Raw genomic sequence first — 12,580 nt, 5'->3', positions numbered from 1 at the left:
AAAAAGCACGTTGGGAAGCTGCTCTCAGGGATTTCCCCCCACCCGTGGGTACCGTCCCACCTCCAGCTCCCTGCAGAGCCTGTGCAGCTTCAGACACTCAGACCCCCTTTCCCAGCACGAGTGGTCCCTCATAAACGCTGATCCCACACCCCAGCAGCTGTTGTGGGGCCTCTCCCCCATCCATGGGGTTCTCCTGAGGCACCAACAGGAGGTTTCTCTGGAGGAAAAGCCCCTCGTGCTCCCGACAGCTGCCCCGCAGAGCAGTGCTGGGTGCTCCTGCTGCTCAGGGATCAGCTGCCAGGCCCCAGGAGGGACTATTGTTTGTAGTTTCACTTGGAAAGGGCAGTTCTTGGCCCCAGCTGCCACCCACATGTCCCTTTCCCACCCAAAAGAATTGCTCCTGCTGCCCTGCCCAGGCCCTGCCCGCTGCCACCCACATCCCTGTGGCAGGGACAGAGCCCACCAGCACCCACTGCTCCTCCCTTCAGCTCTGGGGTGGACACCTGAGCACAGTGGTTTCCTTAATTTCTTCCTTAATTTCTTCCTTTTCCAAAGGATCAGACCCTGTTTGGGCACTTTGCATGGACAGCTGACCAAACACCCAACACAGTTCCGAATTTATGTTCTCTCTGCCTGTTAAGTGTTTCTTCAAAGCATGTTTTGCATCAAAAGAGGATTTTCCAGGGGCAAATTTAGTGGGATCTTGGCTTCAAAGAGGCACCTGGAAATGGTGAGTAAATGTAGCTGCGTTTCAAAGTTCCTCAGAGGAAAAATATTTAATAAATATTCTTTATAGACGTGCAAATAATAGAGAATAACAGCCAAGCCAGACATCCTCCCTAATTTAGTCTCCAGAGCTAATAGATCAGAGCTGGATTTGTGAATTACCATTTCACTTCTCCAGGGACTTTTCCTGAAATTATAATGGCTTTTACTCCTCTTTTTTTTTTTACTTCTTTTTCATGAAACTGCCGTGAAATAGTTACTTGTTATTAAGTCTGAAACCTACCTAATTAGCACAATGACAGTCTCTAACGAGGCCCTGGCTGTGTGGTGCATCAGTGATAGAAGTGGTTAATCCCAAACAGGGGACAATAGTTACAGGAACAGGTTCCCTGTGAACTTGTCCCAGGGAATGCAGCTCTGGCATTCTTAGAAATCTCTGTCCTATCTCATCCAGGGGCTGGATGAGCAGCACACCCAAAGCCCACAGCACCCAGCACTGCTCTGGCACCACTGGAATGGAGAGGAGCTGGATCAGGCCCGTGTGGCTTAATGTCCAGAGAGGATTTAGCTCTTAGCATTAATCGAGGGCTTTTCCAGGAGCTGCTCCCTGCTCGGCTCCCTGGGCTTTCCCTGCCCGGTGCCCAGGCTGACACCCTGCTCTCCCAGCCAGATGGCCTCCAGAAGGCTCACAAATGGACCTGCAATTAAAAAGCCTTTATTTTCAAACCCATTTCACAGCTTACTCTTCTGACAGTGAGCTGGGGCTTCTCAGGCTGGGCAGGAGGGAAGGGCAGCACGGGCTCACTGCCCCATGGAGGGTTTTCCTTTGCTGCTGGCACAGGGTGTTTGTGCTGGTTTTGTAGTGACAGGATGGGGGGGAATGGCTTTAAACTGACAGAGAGTATGTTTAGATTGGATTTTGGGAAGAAATCCTTCCCTGGGAGGGTGGGGAGGCCCTGGCACAGGTTGCCCAGAGAAGCTGTGGCTGCCCCATCCCTGGAAGTGTCCAAGGCCAGGACATGGAGCAACCTGGGCTAGTGGAAGGTGTTCCTGCTTTAAGGTCCCTTCCAACCCAAACCACTGTGGGATTCTGGGATTTACCTGCTGAAACTGGGGGTCTCCTGTGCCCTGTAAACCTGCACTGCTGCTGTTCCCACATGATGCTCAGCTCTGGCCCCATTAATCACCCGTGCTGATGTGCCCAACTGACCCAAAAGGACTTTCTGACCATGGACTCAGCAAACACAACAACATCCCCTCAACTCCCCTCCTACTGAATCCAGCAGGAAAGAAACCAACAGCCACATCCTGGCCGAACTGAGATCCATTTTAATTGAAGTCCAGCACTGGTTTATTCCCTCCAGCACGTTCCCCATCACCTTCCTGGTGTTATTAAACAGCAGCAGAAGCTCTTCCACTTCTTTGAGCAGCGTTTGTGCAGCACGGGCCGCACGTCCCCGCAGAGGAGGCTGTGTTTTATTTCTCTTCCCTTTTGTTCAAGTTCATTTGTATCCACGTGGCATTGCTAATCAGGGAATGGTACCCCTTCCAGCTGGCAGGCAATCTCTCCTGTGCTGGTGTTGGAGCATAAATAAAAATGAGTTGACTGCAACAATTTGCCTCAGCGAGGCTGAGCTGTGGCAGCTTTTGGGGGAGCCCCGTCACCCCCCAGCTCAGCTCTGCATGGCTGGACAGGGCTGATGTCCCCAACCTCCTCACTGGCCCTTCTGCAGCTGGAGGGGTCATTCCTGGCCAGGACCAGCGACCCCTCCTCATTTTGGGAGCATTTCCTGCAATAACAGTACGGAGCAAAGCCTCTGAGCTGGCTCAGATTTCCTGTGTTTGGCTGAACAGGAAAGTGAAAGGGGGAAAATCAATATCCCAGAAAGAAGAAACGCCTGATCCTGTGTCAGTCCTCACCTTGGGCAGGCTGGAGGTTAATTCAGAAAGTGCTTTCCAACATGCTGTAAATGTTAAATCCCACTGGAGCTGGAAGGACACGAGCTCCAGGATGTGGAGGGGAGGCTGTGGGGTCCCAGCTCACCCTCACTCCATCCTTTGCACCCGGGGGAAGGGGCTGGATGTGGCCCCAGCCTTGGTGGAGTGCTTTTGTGCTGCCCCTGCTGCTCCTCCCGTGGGGTCCCTGGGCAGGCAGAGCAGCATCCCTGGCACAGAGAGCTGGTGGCACAGAGCTGCCTCACCCAGCCTTCCCACATGGATCCTGTGCTGCTCCAGCACCTCCACGCTGCCCGTGGGGCTCCCACTGCCCAGGCAACGAGGGGGCAGATCCTTTCCCTCATTAACAGCCCAGCAATCCAGGCTGGACCTTCCCAGAGGGCTCTGGAGCGGCTCTGGAGCATTCCCGGCATTGGGGCTGGAGTTGGAGATGTGACATTTCAGGCCCGGAGATAACGAACGTGACGTCCTGTCAGGGTTAATTAGTCCCTTTGCTCTGCCTCCACAGCCACAAGCCTGGCCAGGGCTGGCAGGGACAGGGCACTGTCACCTCCGAAGGCTCCACGGGCAGAGGAGCAGATTCTGGGACTGACATGAGCAGTTGCCTGATGAAGCAGTTGATTTATTCTTAAATGTTTGTGCTGAGAGCAACCAGCAACCTCCCTTTGCCTGCTTGGGATAACTGGAGGGTCACTCCAGGCCCCCACATTGTGTTTTCTGTGCTCTCTTTATTCTCTGTATTGTCTGTGTCTTCTGGGGCTGAAAGAGTCCCCTCAGAGGACTGGCTGGGTGTGTGCAGAGAGCAGGAATGTGGCAGAGTATTGTTCAACTCTGGCCCAGACCGAGGGCATTGCAGCACCAGTTGCCTCCAAAGGGCAGCACGAAGTGGGGTCCCAGTGGCAGAGGCTGTGACAGGCAGTGGTGGAACACAAGGAACAAACTCTCCAAGCACACCCACGTGTCCAGTGACTCTGCTCCCAGACAGTGCAGATGGCCAAAGCAGCAGGAAGAGTGTCCTGGGAACTTGGGGGGCTGGTCTGTCCCTCTCCCCTGTGGGGCCAAGAGCAGGATCCCAGGAGCCACCCCCATCCTTGCAGATCCCGAGGATCCCGGCCCAGTTCTGAGCGTGTTGCTCAATCTGCTCCTGTTCAGCCCCATCCTGGGATCACTGAGCTGCAGCTCTCCAGAACTACCTGCTCAGACTTCCTCCCTCCTCCTCCTCCTCCTCTGTTCTTTCTGTTCCAGCCCAATTCCTGGGAGTTTGCACCCAAAGGCAGCCAGCCAGGCGTTGATGCTGCAGCTGCCTGATCTGCATGCGCTCATGCTAATGGTGTGGAAACCATTCAGGGCAGGCTTTGTGCTGAGTTTCCTGTGCCCTGAATTGAGCTCTGCTTGGGAAAAAAAAAAGGAGAGACCAGATCCTCTGGATTTGAAATCATTCAAGAAGGGGACTTTCTGTTTAACTGCTTGCCTGGGTTTTCAAACGTGTCGCTGGTGACGGCGATGCTGCCAGCAAGAGGATTTGAGCTTTTCACAGGTTTTCTGTGTTATTTGCCTTTTTGAGGTAAATAACATATACTCCTAAGAGGAATTCGTATTTATTCCCAAGAGAAACATTCTATTTGCAGCAACAAGCAGAGCATTGGGAAATCCAGTGGAGATAAGATGCACTGCCAGGAAAGTCGAGCAAAAGTCCTCCTTCCGCAGAGGTTTTATGGCACCTCTAAATCACTCGGAGATGGACAGGATAAGACACCCTGCCCATAAAACAGAGAACCCTGTGGTTTCTTCCCAACACCCAGAGGGCAATTCCTCCTCCTCTCTCTTCTTCCTCTGCTTAGGAACAGGGGTGCAGCCCTGCCTGCTGCGTGCCAGCACTGGATCTCCTCCAGGAGCCCAACCCCGGGGGCAGCACAGCAGGGTGACAGCATGGCAGTGATGGCTCCAGCATCCCAACAGAGCCATCCCACCTGGGAGGAGCTCCAGGCTCTGTGAGGGTGTGCTCCTGCCTTTTTTTTGTGTGTGTGTGTGTGTTTAAATCCCTTCTAGAACAACCTGTCACTCCTGCAGCACATCAAAGGTAGGTTTCCCCGTATCCCTACCCGAGGGGATTACGTTCCCAGCAGGGGCTCAGGTCCTTTGCCATAATATGATTTCATGTGACAAGTGTAATTAGATGTGGCACATCTCTGCAACAATTCACTACCTCGGAAAAATCACGACCAAGCTTAAAATCCAGCAGGATGCAGAGACTCAACATCTCTCTGTGTGTCGCAGCTGGAAAAAATAAGCACCAAGTTAAGGACTTTTCAGGGCTTCCTTTGGGAGACAGCAAAGTCCTGAACACGATACCATAAATTAATTATTTAGATTCCAGCCCTGCAATGAGAGCCATCTGGCCAGATGCCTTTACCCTTACCAGAGCCCCCTCAGAGCTGACAACACTCCACGCTGAAGGATCGAGATATCCACGAGGATCCAAATGGAACTGGAGGCTTCTCCCTGCCCAGGGAACCAGCAGGAATGGAACCAAAATGACTCTTAGCACTTGGGTTCCTCAGCCATTTAGTTTCCTCTGGAATTAAGGCAACACATCAAACCTTTGTGCCTCAGTAAACACACACACACGTGTTCATGGAGAGCTGGAGTTTGGCTGCTCCAGCCTGAGCTCTGTGCTGCTGCTCATCCCTCCCAGCCCCACATCCCGGTTTAGGCGGTGGAAAAACGCCCAGGCTGGGATTCTGCCCCTGGGACAGGGACCTGGGGGTGGAAGGCTCAGACAATTCATTATGCACATCAAGATAATTCCCCGTTTCCACTCCGTGGGGCCTCCGTTTCCAGCTCAGCTGCAGGAGTTGCTGCACGAGACGTGTTTGCCTCTGCCCCGGAGTGGATTTAAAGGCAGTTCTGTTTTCCTCAGAGCTTCACATGTTTTGTAGCCCTCAGGTTGCAGCATAACACAGGGCTGGAGATTGGATGGGGGGAAAGAAAACCCTGGTCTGAAGGAAGCACTGGAGGAAGCAGGGAGAGGTTTTTTTCCTGGAAAATCCTCAGCGCTGGGAGGAGAGGAGGGCACTGAGGGGCACGACCCCGAGGAGCCCTCCCTGCCCTTCCCAGGGAAGAGACAAGAGGGAAAGAGTTAAAAGCTGTCTCCAGGCAGGAGAACAAAAACGCTATTGCACTCATCTCTGCTCGCTGTGCTCATCTAATTACGTTATTTAACAGGATACCCTCTCATTGATTTTAATTACTCACATAATTTGGGAGGTAATTCACGGCACATCCCTGCAGGGTGCAGGAGTCTGAGCCGGGAACAATGTGCTCGAGTCTTCCCGGCTACATGAAAGGAGGGGATGGGGAGGATGAGCGCAGACAGGGGGCCGGGGCTGTGGGGTTGTGTCCCTCGGGGAAGGTTTCTCCCCCAGCACCGGAGCCATCAGGATCACGCTCCATAAAATCCTGCCACGCGTGGGCTCAGCCTCACACCCTTTCCTGGCCGTTCAGCCCTGCTCGTCCAGTGGGGTGTTTTTCAGGACTCCTCCCTTGCCCAGTGGGATTTCCAGGGTTCCTCGTGGCCCTGGCTCCCAGCTGCCGATTCCAGCGGGTCCTTGTCTCCCGCCATCCCCTTCCCTCGGAGCGGAGCAGCTGCGGATTAATTGGCCCTTTGATATCAGTGGGTCCCTGCCAGGGACGCTTCGCTCCTGTCACACTGATGGGGGGGGGACACTCATCCCTTCCAGTGCCCCCAGACCCCCCTCATTGCCCCTCCCTGACCCCCCAGAACCACTAATCAAACAGTCCCCAGCGCTGGTGACTATTAAAAATGCCTTTAAACCACAATCCTGCGATTTTAACTTCGGGTTTGGGGTTTGTTTTTTTTTGAAACCCCAGTCACACACACTTTAGCACCCCCAGCACACACTTGTTTGGTTTCCTCGCTGCCTTTTGTAAGTTCCCCACTCAATTAGGATGCAAACAATCCCGGAGGAATGTTTAATTAATATTATAAAGCAACAATGGGATGATTAAGCAAGTCTGGGCAGCTGCTATTTATACACAGGACATGTGGCACTTGTTGGGGGCGAGCGTGTCAAGGGGGAAAAAAAATCATTCCACGGACCTCTCTGTGCAATTTTATTGCTTGTTTTAATTGTCTGGCTCAGGCTTTTCTGCTCTTTGTGTTTGCTCAGGCAGAGCGAGGGAACCAGAGATTTAACTCAGCCTCTTGTTCAGCTTAATTACAGAGTGAAAGCTTCCAGTGAGGAGCCTCCCTGCCACCCCTGCTCCTCTGCCCTGGCCACAAGCTCTCCAGATACAGCCCAGTGGAAGCTTCAGGCAGTGGATGCCCTAAAATTGGGCCAGGAATAGCATCTGGGAGGCCCCTTCCAGCAGGAAAACATGCCAGAGGACAGAGGCAGGCTGGCAGAGCTGGAGGGGCTTTGCCAGGAGCAAGGGGCTGGGTGGGATGGGGCCCTCGTGGCCAGGGGGGTGTGAGGCAGATGTGGGGTGTCCAGAGCAGGCAGTGGGAACACCTCCCACCCCTTGGAATCACAGAATAGTTTGGGAACACCTCCCACCCCTTGGAATCACAGAATACTTTGGGTTAGGAAGGGACTTTCAAGATCATCTCATTCCACCCCCTGCCATGGGCAGGGACACCTTCCACTAGGGTTAAATGTGGTCCTCAGATGGCTTAATGATGCCCTGATTGCCCAGTGGCTTCGTGGCATTGGGTTTTAGGGCATTTCCCATTTGGAAAATATTCCTCCTTTGCTTCTCAGAAGCCTGTGCACAACCTGAAGTAATTGCATTTGCCTTGGGTTGAACTCTTTTGGCAGCATCTAAAAATAAAACATTTGATTTCTTCTCCTTCCCACAGAGCTGCCTCTGCTGAGAGCAGCAACCAAACTGATAAAAAATTAAAGGAAGTGGGAAATCCAACAGAAGGGAAGTGAGATGGCAACAGCACAGCCCCGAGTCTGTCAGGACTGCACAACTCACATCAGACAGCAGCAAATAAATTCACATCTGCCAGGGGAAAACACATGGGGATGTGTTTTCTTCCAGGGGTGGGAACAAGGCTGGTCCTGGGCTCCAGCTCCACATACTGGATGTTGTCCCTCCCTCCCTGCACCTTGTCCTGGCCCTGGCACCCCAAACCTCAGCAAGGATGAGGGAGAAGAGGCAGAATCCCAACACAGGAGCCCAGCCCTGTGGCCAAGCACCCTGAGCTGCAGGACACCAGCACAGCCCCTCCCTGGCCTTTCCCCCCAGAAAATCTCCTTCCAGCAGCTCGAGGAGCTCAGTCCCACCACGGGCAGGCAGCAGAGGAGACACCAAGGAGCCTTTTCCCTCCTTCCCAAGGGCAGCTTTGGCTCTGACTCATCCTTACGTGTCTCATTCACCACCTCACACTTATTCAATTATTACTTCAGTCCTGGCCCCACTCTGGGAAGCTTATCTCACACCAAATCCTTCTCAGTCAAGCCCTAAACACTGATTGTTTCAGGAGGAAAGGGCCAAAAGCTGCCTGTTGGCTGCTAATCAGCCCCTGCATCTCGTGTTGAATGGATGGGAACACCCTGAGCTCAGCAGGGCAGCAAATCCAGGCCCTGTTCCTGCAGGAGCCGGTGGGAAATGTGCACCCAGCTGTGACACAGTTAGAAAGCCATTTTTAACACAGCAAAATAGCAGCCTGGCTCGGGCACACAGAGCAAGTACCAGCCAGGAGAGACGTTTCCTCTCCTCCTCCTTTAGCCTGAGCCCGTCTGGGGTTGCTCAGTGCTCCCAAAATCCTGGGGAGGGAGGCAGAAGAGCTCTGAGGTTTCACTGGCAACGAGGAAACCCTTTAAACAACTCCTAACAAACAGCACATTGAGAGTCTCTCTTGGAGAAAACCTCCTTTGGGGTAGTTTTCAGCTGAGAGAGGGCACCGAGTTAACCCTTGAAGTCCCAAACTAAACCAAGGTTATACTTCCACCACAGTTTCTCATAAACCTGAGGTGCCTGTTTCTGTGCATTTATCCTCCCTGTGCACCAGGGATTTTCATGTCAGAACCAAATCAATGCATTCAGATGAGAAAACTTCCCTCCAAGGCCAGCAAAAGGTGTGTTACCCTTGGCTCAAACAGAGCCTGTGAGAGGGTGACAGGACAAATAAGTGTCTCCCAGTGCTGGAGTCCTGCAGAAAATGGATGTTTCCATTGAAACCTACGTACATTTCCAAAGGGATTTCAGGAAAACAAGAGGCTTTTGTTTGCCACTGAGGTTTCTTGCCAGATTTCTGGTGCTTCTGCACTAAACCATATCGAGAGTGGACCGAGGTGCATTTACAGGAGAGAAACCCTCAGGCAGGGAAGTGTTGGCTTTATCACAGAATCACTGAGGTTGGAGAAGAGCTCCAAGACCACCAAGTCCAACCATTCCCCCAGCACTGCCAGGTCCACCACCAACCCCTGTCCCTAAGTGCCACATCCACAGGGCTTTTGAGCACTTCCAGGGACGTGTCACACAGAGATGCTCCAGAAAGAAGCATCCAGAAAGAAGCATCCAGAAAGATGTTGTGTCTTTGCTGTCACACTGATGGTGCTGCAGGTTGAGCTGCTGGTTTGTCCACGTTCAGCCCCTGCCCTTTGCTCTGCTGTGCCTTTCCTTGTTGCTGCAGATTAGCTGTGACTGGAGCCTGAGCCGGCCGGGATCGGGTCTCCCTCATTTCAAACATCATTTATCATAAAGGATTATCCCCCAGGGGCTCTCGTGCAGTCATATTTAATAACACAAACGGCTCCAAATCAAATGAGTTCTCCTGTGAATTTAAGCCAAACTGACACAGCAGCTTGACACTGCTTATTTCCAGAGCTAAATGAAAAATGGGAGTAGGATGCTGGATGTCTGCGGCCCTCAAAGTGTTGGATCCACATTCTGACCACGGGGAGGGTGAGTGGAGGTGGAAGGGAGCTGAAGTCAGTTTATCCAGTGATTTGTAACCACCTGGGTAGGAAAGGGCAGCAGAGCTCCAACACTGCTTCCTTTCACTCAGCTCCACCATCGCTCCCCCAAAATGGGAGCGAGAAACTTGATTTATATGTGAAACACCTGCAGGGGGGAAAAAGGCAGGATTATGGTAAACTTCCATGTTGCAGGGGAGCTGGGCTGCTCTCCATGGGGTTGCTCTGAAGGAGAGCCAGGGGTTTCTCAGGTTTCTTGGCTGAAAAACAGCCCTCCATGGAAATGGATCCCGGGAGCCTCCGGCAGCGTCCTGCGAGCGAAGGTGCAGGACACAGGGGTGGTCACCCACTGTGGGGGTGAGGGGCTGCCCAGCGCTGCCTCTCCCAGCTCCACAAAGCTCCAAGTGTGCTCAGCCCACGGGGAGCCACTCCCAGCCCCATGAATTTGTCCTTTGTTTCTTGATTTTGGGGCCGTGGAAGGAGGAGCAGCTGCCACCACGCACCCCCTGCGCTGCCACCCCGCCCACGTGGGCACGGAGCACTCCAGCATCCTCCCTCAGCATCCTCCCTGGCACCACAACGGGCTCCTTGTGCACCCCCAGCCGTGCCAGGAAGGGGGGGGCTGGCTCCTGGGCTGGCTCCTGGCCTGGAACGTTGGTGCCACCCAAGGAAAATGCCAGGGATGTTTGAACTCCGGGGCCAGCCCGGGGGAAAAGGGCTCATCTGAGCAATCCCTGTGTCCCCAAAGCCTGTGGGGGAAAAAGGGGTCGAGTCCAGAGCTGGCAGGGCCAGGCCAGGACGGGCATCTCTGACTCCAGCAGGGGCTGCACTTCCAGCTCCACCAGGGACGTGTCCAAAATCTCTGCCAAATGATTTCATCTTCCTCTGGTGCTGCTCCCTCAGATGAGGGACAGAGGACCCAGGACAGCGTGGACAGAGGACCCAGGACAGCATGGACAGAGGATCCAGGACAGCATGGACAGAGGATCCAGGACAGCATGGACAGAGGATCCAGGACAGCATGGACAGAGGACCCAGGACAGCATGGACAGAGGATCCAGGACAACATGGATCATGGGGTGCCCACTCACTGCTCTGGCTTCTGACACGAGCACAGAGCTGAGTTTACTTCTGTGCCACTCCCTGCAAAGCAAGGGAGAGAAGGCTTGTTTCAGTCCCAGGATAACACAAACAGCGTTTCCCAACCCTGGGATTAGTAACTGAGCTAAAGAGCCCGAGCCCTGCCAGGAGCAGCTCTGTGCCAGGGCTGCCCTGAGCTTGCAGCAGGGCTGATTAACCCTGGCTTGGGGCTACTGAGCCCCCCACTCCAGGGGCACTCAGTGCCCAGAGCTGCCCATCCCCAGCTCCCACCATGGGCAGGACATTCCTGCAGGGTCCAGGAGGAGCAGGAACCCCTCCAAGGCACAGGCAGGAGCAGCCACCCTCCTGGAAGGGACACTGCTTTTCCAGGCGAGGGGTGGGGGGAACCAGCACAAAACCCCAGCACAAAAGCCCACGCAGTACCTTGGCTGCTGGAGGCCTTCCCTGGCAACAATCCAAGTTAAAAAGCCAGGAAAGGCCCCAGGCACCCAGCCCAGCGCTGGTTTCACTGCTGGGCACGTTTTTTTTTGTTCCTCAGGCTGCTGGGGATCCTCCAGGGCGGCTCCTCTCCCTCCTCCTGCACAGGGTTTGTCTCCAAATTCGGGGCTTTTCTTTCCAGGGGGAAAGACAAGGCTGTGGCTGAAAGCCAGAGCACTGACCAGCTGCTGCAGGGAAAGCAGTGCCAGATCCCAGCCCCAGCCAGCAGGATGGGAAGGACATTTAGCCCCAGCCAGGGCAACCAGCACGTGCCAGCGATTCACCAAACGGCACCTGGGCCTCTGGAAAATCCGATTCCGCTTCCTCAGTGCCCGGCCCTGGCAAAATAAATGAAATATTCATTAGTTTAGGTGATTTTTGCAAAGGTTAATGCTGAATTTAACATGAATTAAGTTTCTCATTGAGTGGCTGCTGGATGTGAGACCTCCCACATCAGCCCACAACCTGGGAAAGGTGTCCCTGCAGGGGGTGGAATTGAGATGAGCTTTAAGGTCCCTTCCAATCCCAAATACTCCTTGATTCTCTGAAACCACAGGAGCACCAGCATCTCCACACTCTCCAAAAATGACATTCTTCTTTCTTTTGCTGGTGCATTTGGGTCAAAACCCAAATTACATCTTCCCAGAGAGGCAGGACATGTGGCACCGGGCTGTTACCACCTGATCCAACCCACCCCGGGTGGGAAAACGTGACTGAAAACAACCTTTAGATGACACAAAAAATAAACACAGGCCGAGGAGTTCGAGAACAGCCTATTTGTACAGAGGGCAGGGCATCACTTTGGTGGAATCTGTGCACACTCCAGCAGCTCAGAGAGGAGCTTGGATGGCTCTGGGGCTTCAGGGAGATTTTAAATGTGCTCCTTTGCTCGCAGCAAAGTGTCGCTTTGCTCGGCTGGATGGTCAAAGGCAGCAGCGTGTGACTCCTCCTGGGAGGTTTTCCTTTCACCCTTTCTTGAGGACATTCTCCAGCGAAGTCGTTCTTAACCCGGTGAAACATTAACCCCCCGGTGCTCCGGGACATTTCTGTTTGACACGAAACCACGAGTGTGTCCCAGGGCAGAAATGGGGCTTTTGTGCTGAAATCCATTAGAGGGGATTTTTTGTGGTTTTTTTTTTTTTTATCCAGTGAGAAAACAACGCGTTGTGGGAGGCAGAGGGGAGCACACCGAGGGTCCCGGGGCTGGGGGAGTGATGGGAAACGGGGCTTCACCCTGCAAATAACCTGAATTCCGGCGGAATGTCAGTCGGAGCCTCCACCAGCCCTGAGCTTCTCCGACACCACCATCTAGTGGCAAAGCCGAGAGGCTCGGGAAGCGTTCCCACCTCTTCCTCCACCCAATTTACTACTCC

This window comes from Chiroxiphia lanceolata, chromosome 25 (genome assembly GCF_009829145.1).
Source record: "Chiroxiphia lanceolata isolate bChiLan1 chromosome 25, bChiLan1.pri, whole genome shotgun sequence".
In the NCBI taxonomy this organism is placed as follows: domain Eukaryota; kingdom Metazoa; phylum Chordata; class Aves; order Passeriformes; family Pipridae; genus Chiroxiphia; species Chiroxiphia lanceolata.
The sequence above is the reverse complement of the archived record's forward strand: the minus strand, read 5'-3'. Positions refer to the sequence as shown.